The sequence below is a fragment of the Tenrec ecaudatus genome, chromosome 6 (assembly GCF_050624435.1).
Source record: "Tenrec ecaudatus isolate mTenEca1 chromosome 6, mTenEca1.hap1, whole genome shotgun sequence".
In the NCBI taxonomy this organism is placed as follows: Eukaryota; Metazoa; Chordata; class Mammalia; order Afrosoricida; family Tenrecidae; genus Tenrec; species Tenrec ecaudatus.
The window spans coordinates 49,869,733-49,896,185 of record NC_134535.1 but is presented as its reverse complement, the minus strand read 5'-3'; the positions used below and the strand labels follow the sequence as shown (position 1 = coordinate 49,896,185).

Genomic DNA, 26,453 nt, shown 5'->3' with positions numbered 1-26,453 from the left:
CCTACCCCACTTTTCCATTAATCGTCCCTGTGGGAGAGGGTTCTAAGTTGATCCTTCTGATGGATTCCTCCCTTCTCCCCCCACTCTTCCCAAATCCTCCTGGTATCTATACTCTCATTGTTGACCCTGAGGGGTTTAACTGTCCTGGATTCTCTGTGTTGCGGGCTCTTATCTGTAGCAGTGCGCATGTCTGGTCTAATCCAATCTGTCAGGTAGAATTGAGGTCTTGACAGCAGAGGGAAGAAGCACCAAAGAACTAGAGGAAAGTTGTGTGTTTCATCGGTGCTGTACTGCACCCTGACTGGCTCATCTCTTCCCTGTGACCCCTCTGAGGGGATGTCCAATCTTAATTACATCTAATTATCATACAACAAAATGACATTTTGCTTTAACTGAATTGATACTACTTTAACTTTCATTGTTATTGCTGCTGCGTGCTGACTCATAGTGACCCTATGTTCAAAAGAATAAAATATTACCCACTCCTTCACCATCCTCATAAATTGTTATAACTGAACCCAGTTGTAGTCACTGTGCAAATGCCTTCTCATTGAAAATCTCCCACATTTTTGCCAAAACTCTACCTTAGCAAGCATGGTGTCCTAGGGACATATCTCTCTTGATAACTTGTTCAAAGTATGCGACACAGATCTCCCCCATTCTCACCTCTAAGGAACATTCTGGCTATACACCTTCCAAGACAGATTTGTTTGTTCTAGCAGTCCATGGCAATTTTAATATTCTTTGCCAATATCATAATTCAAGGCATCAACTCTTCAATCAACCTTATTCATTGTCCAGCTTTCACAGCATATGAGACAACTGAAAAGAGTATGTATAGCTTAGGTTAGGCACACATTTGTCCTCAAAGTGACATCTCTGCTTTTAACATTTTTAAATAGCTCTTTTGTAGCCCAATGCAATATATCTTGATTTCTTGACTGCTGCTTCCATGGGCATTGATTGTCGATACAAGTTATGTAAAATGCTTGACAACTGCAATGCATTCTCTATCATTTATATTGAGGTGTAATTCATAATGAAGGCTGTAGCAGTCTTTCCTCTTCCTCAATGTTTCATATTTCCATGGCTTTAAGCAAACAAGATTATTTGCCTAACACAGGCTGTTAATGAGTCTTCCTCCAATCCTGATGCCACACTCAGATAGTCCTCTTCTTAGAATATTTGCTCAGCATACAAAATGAGTAAGTATAGTGAAAGAATATCCCAATACATATTTTCCTGATTTTAAACCATGTAGTAACTCCTTGCTCTGTTAAAATTACTACCTCTTAGTCTACAGACAGTTTCTTCATGAGCATAATTACATTTTCTGGAATTCTCCTTCAGTGTTATCCATAATTTGCTGTTCCATGCAGTTGAATGAATGTCTTTGCAATCAGTAAAACATGGGCAAGTTTCTGGTATTCTCTGCTTTGAGTCAAGAGCCATCTGACAATATCAATGATATCTCTCATTCTAAATAAATTGACACAATGGTAGAGGGGACAGTTGTTCAACAAAGTTTTTTTAATACAGTTATTTTAAAACAGGATAACCAAAAAGAGCTTTTCATTAAAAACTATAATTAGTTATTGTAGGAGTTAAAAATTGTTTATAGCACATGAAAGTATGCTTATTTTTAGTTTTTCTATATCCTTACATTATAATTAAATCCACATTTCCTGTCACAAAGGAAAATCTCGCTTTCTCGCAATTTCACACTATTTTCTATGCTGCTTAAGAACAAGATCCACTGTTTTGTATTCACAAGCATATAGTAACTATTCAAATGGCCAAGAAAAAAAAAAGGAAGGGGTGGTAGGATGAGGTTAGAGAAGGAATATGTTAAGACAGCAATTTAGGGGACATCTTATCTTTTGTTCAGTTGCTTCCTAGTCTGCTACCCAGAAGATTTGAAGCAAAGTACTTCACATTCAAAAACCTATAAAAATACAGACAGTAAGTTTAAAGTATAATAAGCTGGAGTTTATCCTTGGTTTCATGCCACAACTTAGAAAAGAAGAACGAATATCTTCTAAAATATCTAGCACCTCCTGAGTGAGAATGTAAATTGTGAAAGCAGAAGCAGGCATAATTTAAAAGATTGCTCTAAACTTATGGGACCTATATAACAACTATGATAGCCACTGCATATCTTCAAAAGTCAAATGATTCTGTTTCAACAAGAAATACTTGCAAAAATCTAGTTAAGAAAAATAAAAGCTTCCCCAAAACACTGCATGTTCATACAATACCTCCTCTGAATCCTAGGCATTCAGAAAGTACTGGACAGATTCATGAAGGGTTTGTTTATATTTGTGGCTCTAATCTACAAAGGGAAAAGTGAGAGCACAAATTAAGATTTTTCTTGGTAATGTTGTCCATTAATGCTAGATAAAAAGCATTAATCTTAAATGATTATCGGCTTTTCAACTGTTAAAGAATATGAAAATTGTTCATAGCAACAACAACATCCAAACGTCTGGTTGGAACCCTAAACATGTGGATCTTTCTATGGCAAGCCTGAATAGCATGAACAAACATAGATCACTTCTAGTGTATTTTTTGTGCTGATGCTCTGCAATAAATTCAGATAATTTGGTATGAAAGCAACTACTCTAGCAATGCAGATATGTCAAATCGAATATTAAACAAGTCATTTGGAAGAAAAACCACCTCTTTGATACAAATGTGCTTATTATGTGGTTTCTTTTCTTTGTAATTGAAATTTAAGATTTGTTTAAATTATACAAATCCTGTATCATTAGATCTCAGTTTATTTTTAAAAGATCCAGAGTTCGTGACCTCATACATCAGTACTAAACAGAACTTTTCAATGAGAAATAAAGAAAACAAAATGTCTACATATTTGGTTCATTTTGTCTTATTCGGCATTTACTGAAAAGTACTCTTGTGCAGCATATTTTTACAAAGCCTTTGAAAGAATGATAATAATATGTCTTTCCCATTACATAGTTCAGATCAAATTATATGCCTACCAATTATGACCATGAAGTATTCATTTACATACCTGCCTTCAAGTGTTCAGAACACGTTTACTGTTGATTAAATCACTTAAGTAAAAGACTTAAATATGGCACTGTTGTGGGCACTACGCTACAAAAATTCCACTTGTCCACATGTTAGTTGTTTTCCCGTCCCCTTTATCAAATAGACAGTATTTAAATCGTGCCTTTCTCCAGAAAGTATAAAGAAATGGAAAAACCTTTCACTTACACCAAAAATTCACTTTAAAGGCTGCAATTTTTGTTGCTTTATTCTGCTTTTTTACAACGTATTGCACTTTACACACTGAACACTCAAAGTAAAGAGAACTTAATTAAAGTCTACAGAAACTAAGATTTTAAATCTTCTTAGATTCCAAGTAGTTTCATTTATACTTTTTAATAATTCTTCAATAACGATAGTAGTTACCAAATAAGGTTCGAAATGCAAACACTAGAAACCAGTGGTATGATTCAGAGTTTTAACAAGTAGTTTGCTGCCCAAATGACCATTTTAAGTATAAAAACTGATATATCTAAAAGTAGTTTATTATTTCAACATGATCAGAACACTGACTGATATGTTTAAAACTGATGAATGTATATATAAAAAAGTAAGGAATGTCAATCTGTGATTTCCACAATGGCCACTGGCCTCCCACCTTAGAAAGAATCCTGACTACAAATGCCATTATAACAAGTAGTTTGCTGAGCTCAACAGAAAATTGGTATCGATTCTGCCGAACTGGTGCGAGTCTGTGGAATCCCATCACTACTTTAAACTCTTGAGATATTTTAAAGTTTCTATATCAGCCACATATTTCTGACATTGGGGCAAACGTGCACCATTAGCTCAAAAAGGGTAAAATGGTTCTACATCTCTTTTGATGTCATCATATAGCTGCAAAACTGGGCCTCTGTGATTTAAAAGGGGGAAAAAAGCCATGTACATTTAAAAAAAATCAATGCTGAACAGAAAATGAGGGCAGTGGTTCCAATTGGATGCTAAGGTTTAAGACGGTGTACGGTACCCCAGAAGATGCACACATCAAACTAAAAAGAAATTTCGGTAATTTTAAAAGGAAATAAAAATAGATCTTCCTTAAATGCGTAAGCATTATTAAATTAGCAATAAGCTGTAGCTGTCAGAACGTAAGGAGTCCTGGTGGCATGCCAGGTTTCAGACTCCCCAGTCTCTTCCCGGGAGAAAGATGAAGCTAACGATTCCTGTATGGATTTAAAGTCCTGGAAATTCTATGGGTTACAATTGACTGAATGGCAGTGGATTTGGTTTTTAGTTAGAATCGGAAGGAAAGAGGACACCAACATTAAATTGAGAATCTTTGGAGAAGAGTATAAATTGAAACATCAAGAACAGCAGTAATAACACTAATAAAACACTATCAAGCTACTTAAGTTTATGAAGAAAAGATAACATAAAAGTTATTGTATACTCTAAACTAACAAAGAAAACCCTCACTGTCATTGAGTCAATTCGGCTCCTAAGTGACTCAAAAGGATAGGGTGAAACTGAACTGCCCCTGTGAGCTTCTGAGGCTGTAACTCTTTACAGGAGTAAAAAGCCTAGTCTTTCTCCCTCGGAGATGCTGGTGTTTGAACTTCTGACTTCCAGTAAACAGCCCAATGAGTAAATATGCCTCCAAGGCCCCTGTGTATTCCATGACAATCCATATACATATATCTGAAGCCCTAACCTTTTCAAAATAGCACTCTCTCTCCTATTGCCTAATAGAAATCTAGCTCTCTTACCTAGAGTCTGCTAATCTCTCAAGAGAAACCGTTCCTTAGTCATCATTTGGGCCTGCACAAATGTGATGTCTTCTTTCAGCACAAAGTCACTAACATCATAACTTCCCAAATTCTTTGAAAAGATTAACATAAGGCTTGTTGACAGCATATATAATTCGATAACAATAGCCAACAAAATTTTGTTAAAAATACTTTTACAACTATTGCCTTAATACCCTTGTTGTTGTTTTTAATACCCTTTTATCTCAAATATAATGTGGTCTTATAGAAGTTTGAAGGCCCACTGAGCCAACTAAATGCTGATCTGGTTATAACAATTCAGAGGCAGCATCCTTGAGTAAACAAAAGCCCAGGATCTGAATTGAGTCCAGGGTTCTGCTACCATGTAACCCTGAGCAAGTTCTTCCACAAACAGTCTCCATTAAGTCAACTCTAACTCCTGAAGTGTGTCTGAGTACACAGTATTCTACAGGGTTTTCAATGGTTGACATTCAAAAGTAGATCACCAAGACTTAAATCTTAGTTTTTCAGGCTTTCTGACTTTCTGTCAGCAGCTGAACACATTGACTGTTTGCAACACCGGGGACTCACAAATAGGAAAAAAAGGTACTTTTATATAACCATAGAAGTTAATGATGCTAAATGTAATTTTCTTATTAAAGCACTCAAAAATTATTTGCTATACAAACATAACTTAATGATACACCATTGTCAATAATGGGTGAAGCAATAAATGGAATTACCGTATATACTCGAATATACGCAGACCTGAGTATAAGCCGAGGTACCTCATTATTACCTGGGAAACCAGAAAAACTGATTGACTCGAGTATAAGCCTAGGGTGGGAAATGCAGGATGTGAATTAACACAGAGACCAGAGGGGAGAGACAGAGAGCAGCCACAGACACATCCTTACCAGTTCAGCTGTTGGTGTAAGCGAATCACTACGGGTGCTTCTGCGAATTGGAGCCATCCAAGTCATAGGATTGGTTAGATGTGAGTAAACAAACATTCAAAGCCCTGCAGTGTCAGCGGGGCTTTGAATGAACAGCGGAGGAACGGCAATCATCCTCGAGATGTTACACCTCGTTGGTGTACCAAGGACCTGTGTATAAGTCAAACCCCAGTTTTCCAGCACATTTTTTGTGCTGAAAACTAGGCTTATACGAGTATATACGGTAATCTCTTTCCGCAGGGAACTTGCATTCTAGTAGAGAAAATGTATTTTATCTCTATTGTCTTCCATTAAAAATATATTTAGCACATACAAACAAAAGAAAAATCCTAAAGATCACAGAATTAAAGATGACAAATACATTTTGGAGTATAGAAAGCACAGGTACAATAGCTGATTTAACAGAACACAATAAACATATGTGTTAACCAGAAAAGGAAGAGGAAAAAATTAAACTATGCCAAAGAATTAGAGGTGTTAAGGCAAAGGAAGCGGAGCAGGAATAGTTGGTGTAAAGTCTACACAAGGAGAGGTAAATAATCAGCCCATCACCCCCTCTGCCCAAGAATGTCACCCTACATTCCCTGTCAGGCAACTATCCCCCGTCTCCATGGAGATGGTTTACTCTCTGTAAGATGGTTTACTGAATCAAAGAGGTGCCTGACTCTAAGACACCAGCTATTAGAGAAAAGGGTACAGATAAGGACAACACTGGAAATAAGGAATGAATATTACATGCAAAAGGGTGGGACCTCTAGCCCCCTTCCTTCACTTAGTTCTCAAAACATTAAAATAAAAAGATATAATAAATACCCACTATATTTTCAGACATAGCAGACTTGCTATATATATTAAGTATAATAGTTCCTATTCACCAAAGTGACATATTTCATTATTAAAGAAAATTATTTATTCCAAGCTTTAGAAAAAGAAAAAAGGAAGAAGGGAATTATTTTCCAACAGAAGCTAGATAATTGTCCTATCCAGGAAGTGTTTTTGTTGTTGTTTTGTTTTTTAAACAATTTATTAGGGGCTCATACAACTCTTATCACAGTCCATACATATACATACATCAATTGTATAAAGCACATCTGTACATTCTTTGCCCTAATCATTTTCTTTTTTTTCCTCCTCTTTTCTTTTTTTACATTTTATTAGGGACTCATACAACTCTTATCACAATCCATACATATACATACATCAATTGTATAAAGCACATCCATACATTCCCTGCCCCAATCATTCTCAAAGCATTTGCTCTCCACTTAAGCCCTTTGCATCAGGTCCTCTTTTTTTTTCCCTCCCTCCCCGCTCCCCCCTCCCTCATGTGCCCTTTGTAATTTATACATCGTTATTTTGTCATATCTTGCTCTATCCAGAGTCTCCCTTCCCCCCCCTTCTCTGCCGTCCATCTCCCAGGGAGGAGGTCACATGTGGATCCGTGTAATCAGTTCCCCCTTTCAAACCCACTCACCCTCCACTCTCCCAGCATCGCCCCTCACACCCCTGGTCCTGAAGGTATCATCCACCCTGGATTCCCTGTGCTTCCAGCCCTCATATGTACCAGTGTACAACATCTGCCCTATCCAGCCCGCTATCCAGGAAGTTTTGAATGTGGCTATAGATATCAATGCAATACAAATTTACACTGTACACACAAAAAAAGGTTATTTCAATATACATTAAGAAAAATATAACTAGCATGCTAGAGCTACAGTCTCACAGAATAATATGGCTTACCACAGAATAAATTTGTTGGTTTTTTTTAATCAAGTAAGTATTAGCATAGACACATGGCAGTGGTAAATAAACGTGTAAACTCTGAAAAGGAGTCCTGCTGAGGTAGTGGTTTTATGTGGGGCTGCTAATCACAAGGTCAGTAGGTCAAAGTCACCAGCTGCTCCCTTGGGAGAAAGACGGGTTTTCTATTCCTGTGAAAAGTTTAGTCTCAGAAGCCCACAGGGACAGTTCTACCCTGCCCTATAAAGTCACTGTGAGTTAGATTCAACTGATAGCAGGGAAGTGAGTGACTTAAACTGTGAAGGACACTACTACAGAGACATAGACTAAATTGGCTGGTGAAATTAAAGCCTGAAAAACTAAGATTCCTTCAAACTCCAATGATTCCTTCACGTGAGACCATTTTCCTAATAGGCACACTTTAGGAACCAACTGTTTCTGGATTTATGTTAGCATAATCTACACTGACCATGGAGATTCTTTCTCTGGAACATTTTACCAAGATAAGGAGACAATGATAAAGCTAGTCCAATAAACTAAGATATTTTGGGGTTCTAAAGACTACTGTGGATAAGATTTTAAAGTGACCTAGCAGAACGCTGGTGGCACTGTAAATAAGGTAAGGTGGATTGTGAACCTATCAATTTGGCAGTTCAAACCCACCAACCTTGAGAACGATGCCTACTCCATCAGCCTTGGAAACCCCATGTAGAGTTGCTAGGAGTCAGAATCAACTCCACAGCAGTGATTTGGTGTTGTGTGTGTGTTTGTGTGTGTGTGTGTTTTAACCATTTACTGAGTTTCTACTATGTGCCATGTACCACATTACTCAAAACAATAGTCTTTAAATAACACTTTCTTACAGACGTAGAGTCTTTATGAATTAGGTAAGCATTCTATGATCCTAGTTGGGAGGTGGGGGCTGAAGAGGAAAAATGTGCAAACTATAGAAAAAAGCCTTTTATGACTCAGTATCACAACTAAATTCTGAATAATCAGTTTTGAACATGCTTAACTTAAAAATCTTTATAAATCTACTAAGTAAATAAAAAGACTAGCAACTACTAGGTAAACAAATGGCCCATAGATTGGATTTATAACATTTAGCATTCCGAGAAGGGACTGTGTTCAGAAAAACCTTAAAATTTGATAGAACTCAACAAGCTCATCTTTAGGTGAACTTTGGATTTCACAACATTGCTAATTCGGAGTCAATGAAGAATCACACAGCAAAAGACAAATGCCCTAACTTCCTAAATGGTCACATATCTACTTCTGTCAGAAGCTACTGGGCAATCCAACAACACTAACCACTCTGGCCATCCTAGCTTTATAGTTCCATGGTCTGGGCCCTTAAAAATCAAAGAAAAAAAATCCTCTAAGTTCCCAGAAATCTTTCCACACTTACACTATCATAATAAGTAGTAATTTTGTGAAACTGAAAGAGAATCTGCTATTCATGCTTGTTAAATGTGCTTTTAATTTTTCTGACTACTAAAGGCTATAATAATGTCACTTGGAAAACAGAAGGCTGAGTGAGCATCTGAGGGTAAAATGGAATGTTTTCACAGGCACAGTTGGTAAATACCACTGGTTCCAGTTGAACATTTTTCCCTAGCAGAAAGTCAATTACAATTTAACTTAAAATATCTCCTTGTTACACAGGGAAATGGGAGGCCATATTATCTGTTATTATTTAACATAAAAATCAAGGTCTGAACTAATACTTTATCAACATCCATTCTTTTTCTACTGTGTTTCCAACTCTGAGGCCACATCCAGAGATAAGCTTACCTTACTTCGTCAACAAGCTCAGATGTCAGTTGTCTGATTCTACGAAAGGCATATTTTTATACCCTACATTTTCATTATGCAGTTAATATTTAAATTATAAAGCAATATATATATAAGTATTCTAAGAACAACATTGTAGGTAGGGTCTGACCCCAAATTTGAATGTCAAAACACTCCTCCATTTTTATCAGGACGAAGCCACGTGTATAAGCTTATGTGATGAAAAGAAAGAAGTGACTGCACACGAGCACATTCTACGTTAAGAAATCTATCAATAAAGTTTCCTGTAGGTTAAATAAATGACCTTGAACAGAAAGGACTAATGACTAGGAAATTCCTAAAGCATAATCATATAAAATAAAATTTTAAATATCATATTAATTAATTTAAACTACATTTTCCCTTCACACTTAAACTTTTACTCTCTGTGATTAAGTGTGTGTGTGTGTGTGTGCAAGTGCATGTGGGTGCACGCGAAGAGGAGAGGACAATGGGGGACATGAATAGGCAATTCAGAAAATAAAAGGAAAAAAAACAACCATTTAGGAAGTACATATACACATGTACAAACTTAAAAGAAAGCAAATTACAACGAAAAGATTGGTTGAAATATACCTGATTTTGATGGTGACCGGCTATCAAAAGATATAGCATCTGGGGTCTTAAAGGCTTGAAGGTAAACAAGCGGCCATGTAACTCAGAAGCAACAAAGCCCACATGGAACAAGCACACCAGCCTGTGCGATCAAGAGGTGTCGGAGGGATCAGGTGTCAGGCATCATCAGAACAAAAACTCTTACCATAGTGAATGAGGGGGGTAGTGCGGAGTGGAGACCCAAAGCCCATTTGTAGGCCACTGAACATCCCCTTACAGAGGGGTCTCGGGGAGGAGACGAGCCAGTCAGGGTGCGATGTAGCAATGATGAAAAATACAATTTTCCTCTAGTTCCTAAATGCTTCCTCCCACCCCCCACCCCCACTATCATGATCCCAATTCTACCTTACAAATCTGGCTAGACCAGAAGATGCACACTGGTACAGATAGGAATTGGAAACACAGGGAATCCAGGGCGGGTGATCCCTTCAGGACCAGTGGCTTGAGTGGCGATACTGGGAAGGTAGAAGGAAGGTGGGTTGGGAAGGGGGAACCAGTTACAAAGATCTGCATGTGACCTCCTCCCTGGAGGACGGACAACAGAAAAGTGGGTGAAGGGAGAAGCCGGACAGTGCAAGATATGACTAAATAATAACTTATAAATTATCAAGGGTTCAGGAGGGAATGTGGAGCGGGGAGGGAGGGGGAAAAAGGAGCTGATGTCAGGGGCTTAGGTGGAGAGCAAATGTTTTAAGAATGATGAGGGCAATGAATGTACAAATGTGCTTTACACAATTGATGTATATATGGATTGTGGTAAGAGTTGTATGAGCCCCTAATAAAATGATTTAAAAACAACAAAACATATACCTATGATTTATAAATTGCATTTGACGTTTTCCCTTACAAGACTGAACCCTGAATCCCAAATCTTTTATATATCTCAAATAACTCTCCAAACCTAGCTGCCTCATCAGGTATTTCAACAGGGATCTGGTCAGAAGAACATCAGACTATCATAACAACAATGGACAGCCAAAGCCTCAAATAGCAAGATGGAAATCAATGGAACCAGTGTTTAAGTCCCTAAGTTGCTTATAGTAAAATCCTCAACTATTCAACATTGAAAACATGTGATACAAAAGAAAGAAAAAAGTAGTAAAATTCAAATATTTAATTTACTCAGTACTAGTAGAAAGGCAATAAAAAGAGGAAGATTTCGCAGGACATAATTGACACAGTGGCTGCAACAATGGGCTCAAGCTAACAATTGTGAGACTGGAATAAGACTTGGCAGGGCAGTGTTTCGTTCCACTGTACAGAGTTGCTAGGAGTTGGGACCTATTCAATGGGACCCAACAAGAATGACAACAAAAAGACACACGTTGGCTTAATATACCTTGTAATACCTCTCACAACCTGATGACATGCAGGATCCGAACTGATTAAAGAAAGGCTATGGATACAAGTCACTTTAAAGTTGTTGTAGGAAAAAGACTCAGAGTTGTGATTATGTAGAGTATGCTTTAAAAAAAATCCTTGGAAAGAGTTCAGTCATAAAAGATAATATATGGACCATCACGTCCTTACTCATTTTACAGTCTTTATATTAACCTCTTCCTGAAATGTATTTATAAAGAATGCATATTCTGGAGCAAATCTTTTCATCAATCACCTCGTGAAAACCTTTGGCAGGGACACTGTACATTCCTGAGAGGATTTACATTAGTTTGTGAGGTACTGAAACCTGGCTTATAAACAAGAATTAAATTAGGTTTAAGATTTGAAAAAGAGTTTCTTTTTAAAAGAACTTCATTCATATGTTGTGCCCTGAGTTTTCACATTTTGCTAGTCATTGTCAATAAAGGAACAAAGTATAGCAGTGAGTTAAAATAATCTACTGGTAGTTGTCTACACATTATTCTGCTTGCTCTTTCTCCAACAACAATGTGCTTTTCTCCTTTTAGCAAAAATGGACTAAATTAAATATTTCAGCAGGAGGAAAGCCTTTTTCAAGTACATCATTTAAAATTTTTAACTGCTCTGTTCATAATGAAGAGCAGGCATATGCTACTAGAAAGCAGAATTATGATTGATGCAATCTTTGACTTCCTTAGGCATTTTTTAATTGAGCCTCTTCAGTGCCTTAAAAAAAGTAACCCCTTTCTTTCAAATTTTTGTTTATGAAATGTTTAACAGATTATTTTAATTGTAGGTAAAAGTAACAATATTTGATCTGGTAACTTTTAAGTTAGGTGTAAAATACACGAGTCACTTTAAAGGATCTCTACTTAAAAGTGTGGTGAAATGTAGCAAATCAACCACTTTTAGAGGCACTATCTGAATAATATGAAATCTTTAAACAGTAAACAAGACAACTGTTAAAGGCTGAAAAACCAAGGTGCAAAGAATAAAAAAAATAGTTCCTAAAGTTCAGGAGTGCAGCCTTTACTTTGAGTCACAACTCAACGTAAACCAACTGTGGTGGAGTGAAATATGAGCATTCTATCCAAATCTCTGTAACGCCCACCAAATGATTAGGAGGGACTATGCAAATAGTAACATTGATAGAGGGTATTAGCAGCAGCAGAGAAAAAAATAATAATACCATTTAGAAGAGCATGTCCAAGAGCTCTGTCTGAAGTGGCGGAGGCTGCTAAGATCAGATTCACGAGAAACTGGCATGGAGGCTCAGAGGAACAACACTAAGATTATAGGGTACTGAAACTGAGACAGGCAGGCAAAAGCCAAGGGTCCAGGTGGCTGAGAGACTGAAGACTAGAGAGAGACCTGGCTGCTAGCAGAGGAAAGGTGTTGCTGTGGACAAATTACTGTATCCACACCGTTTGTTGATTCTGACATATGGTAACCCATTAATTTCCTAATAACTCCCCCCTTAATTTTGTGTTTTATCTATGAGTTCTGTGTGGCCACTACCACAAATTATTGAACTCAGCATTGAAGACTGTTGTGGAACAGTTGGTAACAGAATAGGTAAATAAATGATGGAGTGTGGAGGCACTAGGGAAGCCCATATCTGACTCCTGCCTTGTGGCAATAGGGAAGCCAGAAGTCAGATATGGGCAGCATACTCTTTATTGCACCAACCACAAATCAAACTCACTGCTACTGAGTCTATTCCAACTCATAGCAATCCTATAGGGCTGGGTAGAACTGCTGAAGTGAGTATCTGCGACTCTTTAAAGCAGCCGTTCTCAACCTGTGGGTCATGACCCCTTTGAGGATCAAATGACCCTTTCATAGGGGTCGCTCAATTCATAACAGTAGCAAAATTACAGTTATGAAGTAGCAACAAAAAATAATTTTATGGTCGGGGGGGGGGGGGGTCGAGGGGGTCGCCACAACATGAAGAAGTGTATGAAAGGGTCCTGGCATTAGGACGGTTGAGAACCACTGCTTTAGAGGAAGCAGAAAGCCTCGTCTTTCTCCCCCATAGAGGCAAATGGTTTCAAAATGTTAACCTTGTGGTTAGCAGCTCAACATCTAACCACTATGCCACCAGGGCTCCTATGTATTTAAAAAAAGAAGAAGAAACTCTGCAACTGGAACTATAGACAACATCATGAGATTGATTGTCAAGGATTTCCTCTTGCTTGGATCTACAACTAATGCTCATCAAAGCAGGAGTCAAGAAGTCAAATAAACAAAAGGCAATCTGCTACACAAACTCCCTTTAAAGTATTATTATAGAGCTAGGATGCCACTTTGAGAACTAAGGTACACCTGAGCTAGCATGGTATTTTCAACTACTTCATATGTATGTGAAAGTTGGACAGTGAATAAGGAAGGCAGAAGAGTAACTGATTTATTTAAAGTATGGTTTGGGTGAAGAGTATTAAAAGTACCATGAAGTGCCAGAAGAGCAAATCAGTTTTGGAAGAAGTATAGCCAAAATGCTCTTTAGAATGGGAATGGCCAGACGTCGTCTCACATACTTTAGACATGTTATTAAGAGAAACAAGGACATAATGCTTGGTAAAGTAGAAGGTCAACAAAAAAAGAAAACTCTTCTGTGGTAGTTACATAATCTGTTGTCAATTTGAGACTTAAGAGTGAAGGGGTGGAGTTTAGTCTGTTAGTCAGGTTGCAGCTTGATGACCTCATTTGGAGGCACTAAGGAGATAAATAGCTCGTTGGAGGCAAGACACTCACTCTCCCTAGGAGACATGCTTGCTGACAAGACACATGGAGCTACGCTAGAGCTCTGGAGCTTAAGGAGCCATGGGGAGAACCCTGTCAGCGCTGAGATGCCTCTACCGCCACTGGATCCATAAGACTTTCCTTTCCACCCACTGGTCTGTGATCTTTCTGCAATTGGCATCATTGCATGTGTTTCCTGAGTCTGAAGAGGAATTTATAGATTGTTATAGGACATATGGGCTAATACCGGACTTATGGACTTGATCTGGACTGGGCGGGGATGTTTACTCAATGTTCAATTGCTCTTGTATATAAAGCTTTCTTATACACTAATGAGTCTCCCTGGGTTTGTTTCTCTAGTCCACCCAGACTAACACACTACCATCAGATGAACTGATGTGTGGTGGTTTCAATAATGGGCTCCAACATAACAATTGTGCAAATGTTGCTGGACCAGACGGAAAACGGAGAACTCATGAGTCAGAACCAACTCAAAGGTACCTAAGAACAATCAAGCAGGGAGAACTCAATGGTGCTGAAAGAATATTTAGGAACCATCAATCAAGAAAGCAAATGATGTATTGGGAAAATCTGCTGCAAAAATCTTTAAATGTTAAAAAACAAAGGACTAAGATGTGTCTGACCCAATCCAGGGTATTTTCAATCACTTCATACATATGTGAAGAATATCAAGTATACTCTGAACAGCCAAAAGAATGAACAGATTTGTTTTGGAAAAAACTCTGCCAGAAAAACTCCTTATATGTGAGGACAGTGTGACTTCATTTTGTTTCCTCCTGTAAATCACTGGACTAAGGCTCTTGAGTGACTTAGCATCCCTTATTAGTACTGGAAAGTTGCTCAAAAATCCTAGTTCTGGGTAAACTTCATGGGAGGAGTTACAAATTGGGGACTGGGGACTGCTAGCACTTGAGTAAGTAACAATGAAGTAATTATGGCCTAGCCAAGTTGACCAATAATTTGGGGGGACACAGTTAAAACCATTATTTACAGGTAGTAGCGATTGCTATTGTCATCAGTGTAAAATGTCTGAAAATGACATAGCTAATAAATGAATAGTATATAGGTACAAGCCTAGGTTAGTAGCCACTTCCAAGGAGCGTGTTCCCAATTACACAGCTTGTGCCCCTGAAACTTCTTTAACAATAGTTAGCAAGTTAAGATATTGGCAATTACATAATAATGCAGTCATCCTTCATTCTGGGTTCCGATATGGTCATCAACCCTTTTTGAATACAACCGATTTTTGCATTATGATCTGGTCTTTGGAACCTAACCACATTGATGAGGAGTGGGTGTACTTTCAAGATTATAACCCAAAACCCTTACGGAGCAGTTCTACACTAACATATTGGGTCCCCATGGGTCTGGGAGCAACTTGATGGCAGCCAACACCAAACAGTATTACCCAGGTGCAAGCACTGCTGCTGTACTAAGAGAAAAAGAGAGACCAGGGGAAAAAAAGTGAAGAGAAACACAGGGTTGCTTTTAATAGCTTAGTGTTTCTATTAGCTTTGTAATGCATTGCCGAGAAGCCTGCTAGAAATACAGAATTTCATGCCTCTCTCCAGATTCTTTCCACATAAATTTGCCTTTTAACAAAAGCCAAAAATTATTTGAAAGCACATTAAAGTCTGAGGTGAATAAACTCAAAGTATCTACCCTTGCCAAACTGGCACCCCCAGAATAGCCTCAAGCCTAATGTTAGCAAGGCCTGGCTCCTGTCGATAACTTATAGTCAATACATAGCTTTTACTTCTGTTTATGCCACCATTCTCCAAACAGTTACGTTTGTGAAGAAAAGCAATCTCAAAATCGGAACAAGAACTTTTACTTCTATAATTTCAGACCAAAGTGAGAGAGAAGACATGGCCTATATGAAGCATCGGATCTTAATCCTAGCAGTGCTTCTTTCTGCATTGGAGCACTGTCATGAGTTAGGGCCTGACTCCAGCAGCAAAAACAACAACAAAGTGAGTGATATGGTGGCCTGAGGACGTGTAGTTGTAATAAGGATGAAAAAGAAAGTGGGTGAATTATAGTAATTATCTAGTAATTAAAATGAACAACGTGTTGATTGACTGGGATGTAAGGGTACAGCAGAAAAGTAAGAAACTCATGTCCATTTGGAACATTCATGTCAATAATTTGGGAAAACTAGCTTAGTGGTAGTACTACCAACAAATTCAGGAACAAAAGAACAGTCAAGTTTTTCAGGAGAAATCTTTGCATGTTTAGGATAAAGCAGAAATATTCAGTAGTCAGATTGGCACACGGATTGCCAGAGTGCTAAAGGGTTCTCCATTTCTAGAGTTAAGCTAAATGCTGACCAGTACATGCACGTGAAGAAATATCCCTAAGTTGGAGAAAGAACCACCTAAAACAACTAGAGGAAACAAACCTGAGCAAAGCTCATACATGCAACAACATGCATGAATCAAAAGATGATTATGAGTGAAGCCACATTAAAGAGTATATTCTATATGATTAAATTTTTTGTAAAATTCTAGACAATACAATGTAATCTGCTCTGATAGAAAGCAGATGGATGGTTACAAGGAAGAAACTAAACTTTTGGTGGTGATAAATATGTTCAATATTGTGACTAAAAGAATTCCTGATGATACTTGGATTTAGCACTCAGCTGGTAACCAAAAGGTTGGCAGTTCAAACCTACCAGTAGATCCATGAAAAATAAGGCTTGCCAATCTGCTCCCATAAAGATTGAAAACCAACAAAAAAAACCTCCCTCCCCCAGAGTCCATTCCACTCATATAGCACCCCTACAGGAAAAGAGTAGAACTTCCCCCTATAACTTTCTGACCCAGTAACTCTATGGGAATAGAAAGCTTTGTCTTTCTCCAGTGGACCAGCTGGTGGTTTTGAACTGTTGACCTTTCTGTTAGCAGCCCAACAAGTAACCACTATACCACCAGGGCTTCTCCTATAAGTAATACTTTACAGTATTGGAAATCTTTTGCGGCAGTTCTACTCTACCCTAGAGGACAGCACTAAGTCAGAATCAACTCCACAATTATGGGAGTGGGTTGAGATTGCTTGAGAAATCATAGACAGATTCAAAAGACAATCGACAATAGGTTCATAAAGAACATAAAGAAACAGACACATTTAAGAAAATAATAAAGCAAGAAGTTTGTGAAGGAGTAGCCAAAGAATTAAGAGTAACAACTTAGGAGTTTATGACATTATTGAAGTAAACTTTTGGTGGTGAAGAAAATATTAATCTACGACGTCAAATGTAAAAGGCCTAAAAAAAACCCTATGTATAATATAGGAAGGATTATCACGTAGGTAGTATGGTGTGGAGGATAGAGAATCAAGGCACAGTGTGCTCATCCTTTAGTCAATGATTTATGTCAGTTTATCTAGAACAAGGGTGGGGAACGTCTGGTCTACGGTTCGCATAAGGTCCAAGAAATCATCAACACCTGTTAATATCACACACCTCACACCAAAGAGAAGCCATTCTAGCCATCACATGAGGGGTGAGTTAATGAAATGGTTCGACCAGTATGGCTCAGGCATGATGTTATAAATATGCAAATGGTCCTTGGCAGAGAAAGGTGTTCCCAATCCCTGACCTACAAATACTAGAAAATCTAGTGAAAGTTTTATCCTGTTTTGGTAGTTAGGAAAACCCCAGATGCCAACAAATTATTACAACTAGCATTGGTACCCTTCTGAATAATATGCTATCTTCATCATAAGTAGCAGTAATTAACTGTCCTTAATAGAATCTTTAAAGGAAATTAACCCAGAGTCTATCTAGGAGTTATTAATGAATGTACTCATTAAACACGAGGAAAATCAACTTGGAGGTCTATCTCTCCATCAAAACTTAATAGGAAAGAAAATATTTGACATTCTTCCAGCTTTTGTTTCTTAATAAGTCATAGTTTTTTATGTTTCTCCAATCAGCCAGCCAAGAGAGAAACACTTTGGTCTTGTGTTAAAAATTAAAATTTATGTTTACATACAGATGCACCTCATCAGCAAACATAAGAATTTAATTAAACTTAGTGAATAATCATCAAAAGAAATGCAGATTTATGTTATGTAACATTAAGATTCCAAGACGATAAACTAATCAACATTCAAAACTAAATTAAAGCAGTAACAATTCTTATTTGCTTATTTAAATCTCTAGATTCAATTTGCTAAATATTCCAAAATGATAAAACCAAATTTTAAGAACAGTCAATATTTGACTATTTGTCCTACTGATTCTTACATATAAGAGAGTATCAAACAGTTCGTGGGGAAAATGGACTTAATAGATAATAATATTTCTCTATACATTTTTTCAACAAATAATTTTGAAGTCCCCTTCTCTGTTTAAAGAAGAAATGGAAAGACCCCTATAATATTTTATATCAGGGCACTATAGACACTGGACAAAAAAGGGAAAACATAGTCACTTAATGTCACAGACATGGACAGGCTTTGTTTTAGTCATTAAAACACTGTCCCTGCCCTCTACCTTCTATCTCAGCAGCCCAATCCCCAATTATTCAGAAGTACATGACTACAGAAAGTACTAGTTCACATATTGTATGTGCTAATCAATTTCTCAGTAAGACTAAAATATTAACAAAAACTTTTCCATAAATCCCATTTATGAACTGCTGTTCCTGTTGTTAGGTGCCACTGAATCTGCTCCCACCTATAATGGCCTCATGTGCCATACTCACAACTGTCACCGTCTGAGCGCTTTGCTATAACCACTGTGTCAATCTGTCAAACTAAGAGCCTTTCTATTTCTCCATGATCCTTTTTTTTTTTTTAATCAAAATGTCCTTTCTAGGGACTAATCTTTCCTTACCACATGCCCAAAGTATATCAGACAAAGAGTCACCATCTTAAACTTCTAAGGAGCATTCTGGTTGTATTACCTCCAAGACAGCTGTGTTTGATTTTCAGCCAGACCTCTATATTCTCAAAATTCTTCACCAACACAATAATGAAAACATGTCCATCACTTTCTTATCTTCCTTACGCACTGTCCAGCTTTCATGTGTATATGCGGTAGATGGAAACACCAGGCTGGGTCAGGCTTGCATCAGCGTTGTATCCTTTCACCACGCTCACCCATTTGTGTGGAATAAATAATACCAGAAGCTCAACTATGTGAAAAAGAATTCAACATCAGTATTGAGGAAGGCTTATTAACAACCTTTAATATGCGGATGAGATAACCTTGCTTGCTGAAAGCAAAGTAAATCACTTACCTATGATCAGTATGAATTACAACTCAATGTAAAGATAACAGAAATACACCTGGGCTAAGAGACATAATGAAAACCATAAAAATGATTAAATTTGTCAGATTTTACTTCAATCCAAAATCAATATTGATGGAAGAAGTGGTTAAAAAACAAAACAACAAATGGGTAAATTTGTTTCACAAAACCTTTTAAACTGTGAAGAGCAAAGATGCTGCCTTGAGGACTAAGGTGTGCCTGATCTAAGCCAGGTTTTTCTAACTCACAGTAACCCTGCATACAATAGAAACATTGCCCACTCCTGTACCATCCTCACAGTGGTTGCTATGTTTGAGCTCATTTTGTAGCCACTGTAGATCAATCCATCTCTCTGAAGGGCTGCCTTTTTTTCTTTTGGCTCACCATCTACTTTAGAAGCATGATGTCCTTTCTCCTGGGAGTAGTCTCTCCAGACATATCCAAAATACATGGATGATCCTTCCTCCCTTCTAAGGAGATTTTAGATCTGTGCACACTTATATATGTAGTTGCTCAGAATATCTACTGGATCCTCATACAATTAAAAAGGAAAGTAAGACAGAGTACCTTGAAACTACACATTAAAAATCTTACTAACGATAAAAATAGAACACTATTAAAAGCTTTAGACGTTGGAACTAAGTTGGTCTGTAAATTTTTACCTAAAACATTAAAAAAGAATATGTACCTAACATCAAGTGAGAGAAGAAGAATATTCCAAATAGAGACTGTTTAATTTAGAGTACTCAAGAACTGAGTCACTTGACATGACTAAAATGGCTAACAGGGAGGGCTGAATCAGACTCCATTTTGTTCAAGGCCTCTGCTTCTGTTTTTTTAGAGTATGTGACCCATGACCACATTCCTGACCAAGATAACTTGTTCTGCAGCATTCTGAGGTGGCCCACCAAGAATGCTCTAAGAAATAAAAAGAAGGAGCTCCAGGAACTTATGGCTAAGGCTGAATACCCTAGTCAATAAAAATTCTTGATACAGGAGGGTGGGTGGAAGGTGAGGGAGAAAGGGTGAAGAGATTACAAGGACCTACATATAACCTCCTCCCTGGGGTACGAACAGCAGAGAAGTCGGTGATGGGAGACGTTGGATAGTATAAGATATGACAAAATAATAATACTTTAAAAATTATCAAGGGTTAATGGGGGAGAGGTGAGCGTGGAGGGGAAAAACATGAGGAGCTGATACCAAGGGCTCAAATAGAAAGCAAATGTTTTGAGACTGATGAGGGAAACAAATGTGCAAATGTGCTTGACACAATGGATGGATGGAAAGATTGTGATAAGAGTTATACGAGCCCCCAATAAAATGATTTTTTAAATTCTTGATAAATGAGTCTTATGAATAGCAATCAATGAAATAACCGCCCCTCTTCCCATCTTTGTGCAAACTTCTGCCAAATGCATAAGACATGTGTGCTTAAGCTCCTTCCTTCAAATACCATTTTGAGTGTCCATTTTAACACTTCCCAATTTGCCAATCTTTTGAAATAAAACATTTATTTTGCTCTGAGTAAAACTTTTTTAAAAATGAAAAAACCTTTTACACAATTATTCTGTGAATCATCCTGTTTACAGCACTTTTTTAGTTTCTATTTTTTATTGTAACAAAAGAAATCATTTCTGTTTAAATGATTATATACTCCTCCCAAAGTAGTTTTATAAACTGTCCAAAAGACTAGAGAGGGGAAGGGAAATGTGAAAGAGAGAGAGAAGGTTCCCTCTTCTTAACTAATTTTATAGTAAGGAAAATACTGACAGCAATGTACTCTTCACCTTGTTTAGGGCTAGCCCTGTGTTAATATTCTGGGAGGCAAAAGGAGCCATTAATGGGGTATTAGAGGCAAATATATCATAGACTTAAGGTCATACGTGAAAATACTTAGATTTGAAATCTTCAGCCTCTACACTCTGCAACTATAGTGACAACCTCTCCCTCGAGTAACTGCTGCGTTCAAACTGCTGACCCTGTTTGTACACAGGGGCACTCCACAGGGCTGCGATTACAGTAGGCAGCCGAGACTGGTGGAATGAACCAAGTCATGATTGACCAGAGGAAGTGACAGAAACAAGAGACTTCACAGGTAATACAAAATGGGAGGTGTGGGGGGAGGGATTTCAAAATTTTAATGGAAAAAAAAATCCAGTATCCTTTAATCCCATTTTCCCCCAAAAACTTTTGAAGCCCCTCGTGTGTGTGTGTGTGTGTGTGTGTGTGTGTGTCCCGCCCCACCCCACCCACAGGTAAATGTTATGGTGGACTGGCAAGAAGCTGGCCCTTTCCTAACACTGATAAGGCAGAGAATGAAAGAAATTTTTACATACCAAATGAGAATTCAAGATGGCAGGCAGAAATGAGCACTAGAAGTTTAGCCAGAATGCACTAAAGAAAGGAGAGAGGAGAATGAAAGAAATCAGATTAAAAATCAGTTCCTGATGATGACCTTCACACACAAAAACCACCACTACCATCTCACAAGATGAAAACACCTTTCTCTGTTACTACTTTCATTGCAGCCTGTAACAGAGATTCTCAAACTAAGCACACATCAGGAAAATCCCAGAGAACTGTTGAACAGGTCTAGGGTAGGTCTGTTTCTGTAGAAGCCTTGATGATGTAGTAGTTACCTACTAAATGGCTAGCCACAAGGTGAGCAGTTCGAAATCACCAACACTCATTGAGAGAAAGACAAGGCTTTCTACTCCTGTCAAGAGTTAGTCTCAGAAACCCACAGGGACAGTTCAAGCCAGTCGTATAGGGTCCCTATGGGTGGGTATCAATTGGATGGTAAAGAGAGAGTGAGAGCAAGTTCCCAAGTAATGACACTGCCAGACCCTAAAACAGATTTTAAGAAAACACTGTCCAATACTTACCCTATTCATCTGTAGTAAACGATATTATATTCATGCCACTTATGGTCACTTATTTAATGTACTATAAGCCGAGTTTTTCAGCACATTTTTAATGCAGTTTTTATGGTTAAATTGGGTGCCTTGGCTGATATTTGGATTGGCTTATACTCGAGTATATATGGCAATGTCTTTTGAGATGGAGGGATTGTGTCAAACCAATCACTGTACGGCTATCACACAAAGCCAAACCCATGGCATCTGAGTCTATTTCAATTCATGGTGACCCTATAGGGCACAGTAAAAATGTGCCAAAAGTTTCCAAAGCTGTAAATCTTTACAGAAACAGACTGCCTAGTTCGTTTTCAGCTAGCCATCCAAGCTTAATCCACAGCACCACCACTGGTTCCTGGTATGCCATACACCTACTGACACTGAGTAAACTCCATAGTCTCCAAAAACTACTTACTGAGTAAAGACCACTGTAAAAAGCATGGACTGTACATATAACCAAAGTAAACCTAGAGTGGGCAGGGGGAGGCACTAAAAAGAGAAAAGTAACAAAATTGAAAGCAAAGGCACAATACAAAAATACAAACATCTGAAGCAAAAACTGCCTTTAATGAAAACAATAGCAAGGCATTAATTTGAATCATAAAGAGGCCACAAGGCAGGAAAATGTGTCTTCAATAAGGAAGAGAAAACAAAAAAGTTATTGAAGAAAAATTAGTAAAATTTGTATAAGACCATTAAAAGATATTATTTTAAATGGAAAATATGGTGAATTAAAGTGGAAACGATCATCTACTATGCTTACAGTGCCATATATATTGTATTAGCAACATCATCATTAAAATTCATTGAGTACATGAGTCAAGCAATACATTAGCAGTCAAACAAACAATGCCTGCAGGTAGATAAATTCTTTGCATTTTTACAGATAAGCAAATCAAGGAGGCTCTCATATCTTTTAAATACCTCATTCTTTCAAAACCTTTCAACCTCTTATGTAATTCCCATTAAATCAGTGTTGTTGTTGCTGTTGTTACAGTTTAACTTTGTGGTTGTTTTTAACCTATCATTAAACTAGCACCTTGCATACAAAGGACCTTGGAAGTCAAGAGTGTAACAGTATAAGTAAAAACAATATACTCAACCTAAACCATAACTAAATCCATTGGCTAAGATTCCAACTCATAGGGACCATACAGGACAGAGTAGAACTGTCCATAAGATTTCCAAGACTAAAGCAGATTGCTACATCTTTTGCTGGTGGAGCAGTTTGTGAGACTGAACCACTGCCCTTTCAGTCAGCAGCTAAGCACACAAACCACTGTACCAACTAGTGAATACAGACACCAAAAACCAAACACACTGGAACTGAGTCAATTCTGACTCAGAGATCCTGCAAGACAGTGTGAAACTGCCCCCTGTGTGTTTCCAACACTGGAAATTTTTACGAGGGCACAGAAAGCCTCATCTTTCTTCCAAGGAATAGCTAGTGGATTTGAACTTCCGATCTTAAGGTTAGCAGCCTAACATGTAACCCACTACACCACCAGAAGCCCATAAAGAAAATAGCACATTGAGTCTAAATACCAGAAACATTAATTTTCTTCATATATAAAATGGGAATAACAATAACCAAACCAACACATAGAGCAAAAGAATGTCTAACCATCAAAACTTACCTTAGATCACCATCAGTATAATTATTAACCCACATTTTAGCAGTTTAGTTTTATTCAACAATTAGTAATCAGAACTGACTTGGGATCTGTAATTGATTCTATCTCTGATATGTATTTGGCAAATTTGGTTCTCTTACACACTACGAGCTCATGTGGCACTGTGGATTGAACACTGGCCTGCTAACCACTGGTCAGTAATTCAAACCCACCTGTTGCTCTTCTTCTAAAGAAAGATGGGACTATCTGCATTCCAGTAAAGATCTCTCAAACTCACTACTGTGGGTTTCTAAAACTGTAAAAGTTTATAAGAGTAGAAAGCCCAGTCTTTCTCCCTGGAGCGGCTGGTGTTTTGAACTGACACTGATGAGAATCAGTCAAACACATAACTACTACATCACCAGGGAACCATAGTAGATTTACAGCCTCAGGGTCACTCTGAGACAGCATCAATTTGATGGCAATCGAGAGGGTTTTTTTGGTGGAAAAAATCCAAGGCAACTACAAAGAAGCTCATCAGTTCTACTCATCAAAATGAAAAATAAGAAAAGCATAGATTCAGTAAACACAAAATCAACACACAAGAATGCACTTGCGGAAAATGTCAGCACACAAATTGAAGCAATGGGGAAATGGAAGAGCTGGCATCCAAGTTAGATTTACCAACCTGGAACACCTCCTGCCAGACCAGAAAACTGGGAGGGAAGGTAAAGGAGACTGAGATGTGAAGTCCTGAAATTAGAATCAGGGTACTAGGGTTTGTCCTGAACCCCGTTTTTTTTTATTTGCACAGTGCTAGACTTGGGGGCTCCGGCTGAGCAGCTACCAGCACCCTAGTTCGCAGCGAATACTCATTTTCCCATACTCACCCCTCCAAAGGGGACATAATCCCAGACTCAAGGAAAACCTCTGAAAGCTTGTCACAGGACTACACACCAGAGTTCTCCACTCCACAGCTCAGGCTATGACTTGAACTCATAGCCTGGGGGTCGGGTCAGCAGATAGCCACAGATTTGGAGCAAATGAAAAGACGCCAGGAAATTTACCTGAATCAAATTGGTGTGTGGCAGAAAATAAGCAGATAGTTATAGTCCAAGGGTAAGGTGACCAGATTTTAACATGGGTAAAGCAAGACACCATTGACCGGGGGGGTGGGGGGGTGGGATTCTTCATTAAAAATTCGGTCTAAAACCAGGGATGTACATGGTAGACAATGGTGGAGGAGGGGGGGAAAGGAAAACAAAAGGATGAATACAAGGAAGAAAAGGGTAGTGGGGGCATGGGGCATTACTCCACAAAAGGGGAGGGTATTGTTTATATCTACACAGGGAAAGTGGGACCAGACTTCAACCCAGTGCCGCAAGGTGTGAATGCAATATCCCGGCGTGGAGTAGGGAACCAGTGGAGATGTCTGGGAGGCTGGCCCCAGCACCATAAATTAAATGGATTCCTGCCGCTCCCCGGAAAAGAATTTGTTTCAAAGGACTACATTGACTCTGCAGCTCCGGGAGATGGACATATCTGATCAGAGCACACGGGAGCAGACGAAGGGGCAGGAGGAGAGAGTGGAGCACAGCCTGGCCCACCAGGCCGTGAGGATGATGTTCCTGAGTAGAGCAGCCAGTCCACAGAGAGAACAACATGGCTGGCCCCACTATGAGACATGATGCCCCTCAGTGACTAAGGGCGATACAGGGGACAGCACCGGAGACACAGTGTGGGAATTGCACCTGACCTGATCCCACCACACGGAGGCAAATCACTGGGGAGTGCAGCGGAACAGCAAGGGAATGGAGTGGCAAGGTCCCCAGGGAATGCTGAAAGTGGACTTTGGGGCCAGGGCGTGGTGCCTCAACAGACTGGACTGGAAAACGCTCCTAAGGGCCAGCAAACGATCCCTGAACTAACTACAAGTTTTTCTCTTGTGAACTGTTTTGTTCTGTTCTTTGTCAGTGGTTTGTTTTTGTTGTTTTGTTGTCTGGTTGTATACTGTTGCTTTGTTTTCCTCTGTCTTGTTTTCGTGCATGTTAGTGTCTCCACAGGTCTGTCTAAATAGGACAGGCTGGATGAACTATCTGGAGGAAAAACAACGGGACCGACAGTTCCGGGGGGGACTTGGGGTAGGGGGGTAGGGGGGCTAAGGAAGTGGTGTTAACAAACACAGGGACAAGGGAAAAACATGGGACCCCAAATGGTAGAGGGGGGGAGTGGCAGGGCTGGTGGGAAATGATCAAGGGTAAGGTTGCTTAGAGAAGAGGTATACTCTAGCCCAGGTGGCGATGAAGCATGGTAGTAGGGCAGAAGGAAAGTCAAGGGAGATGGAGGAAAGAGCTAGGAGTCAAATGGCATTTATGGAGGTCTAGACAAAAACATGTACTTGCAAATATATATAGGAGGATGGGGAAATAGATCTATGTGTCTATATTTATAGGTTAAGTATTAAGGTGGCGGAAGGACCTTGGGCCTCTACTTAAACACTCCCTCAATGCATGAATACTTTCTTTTATTAAATTGGAACTCTATGATACTCACTCTCCCGACACAACTGCTGGAGCCAAAGTGGGTGAACAAGTAAATGTGGTGAAGAAAGCTGATG

The 26,453-nt window shown here is 38.6% G+C and overlaps 1 protein-coding gene across 3 annotated transcripts in view; it reads right to left on the bottom strand.

Moving 5' to 3' along the window:
- PAWR (pro-apoptotic WT1 regulator) overlaps window positions 1-26,453 on the bottom strand; it is a 120,173-nt gene that overhangs the window by 58,738 nt on the left and 34,982 nt on the right. The window lies entirely within an intron of this gene.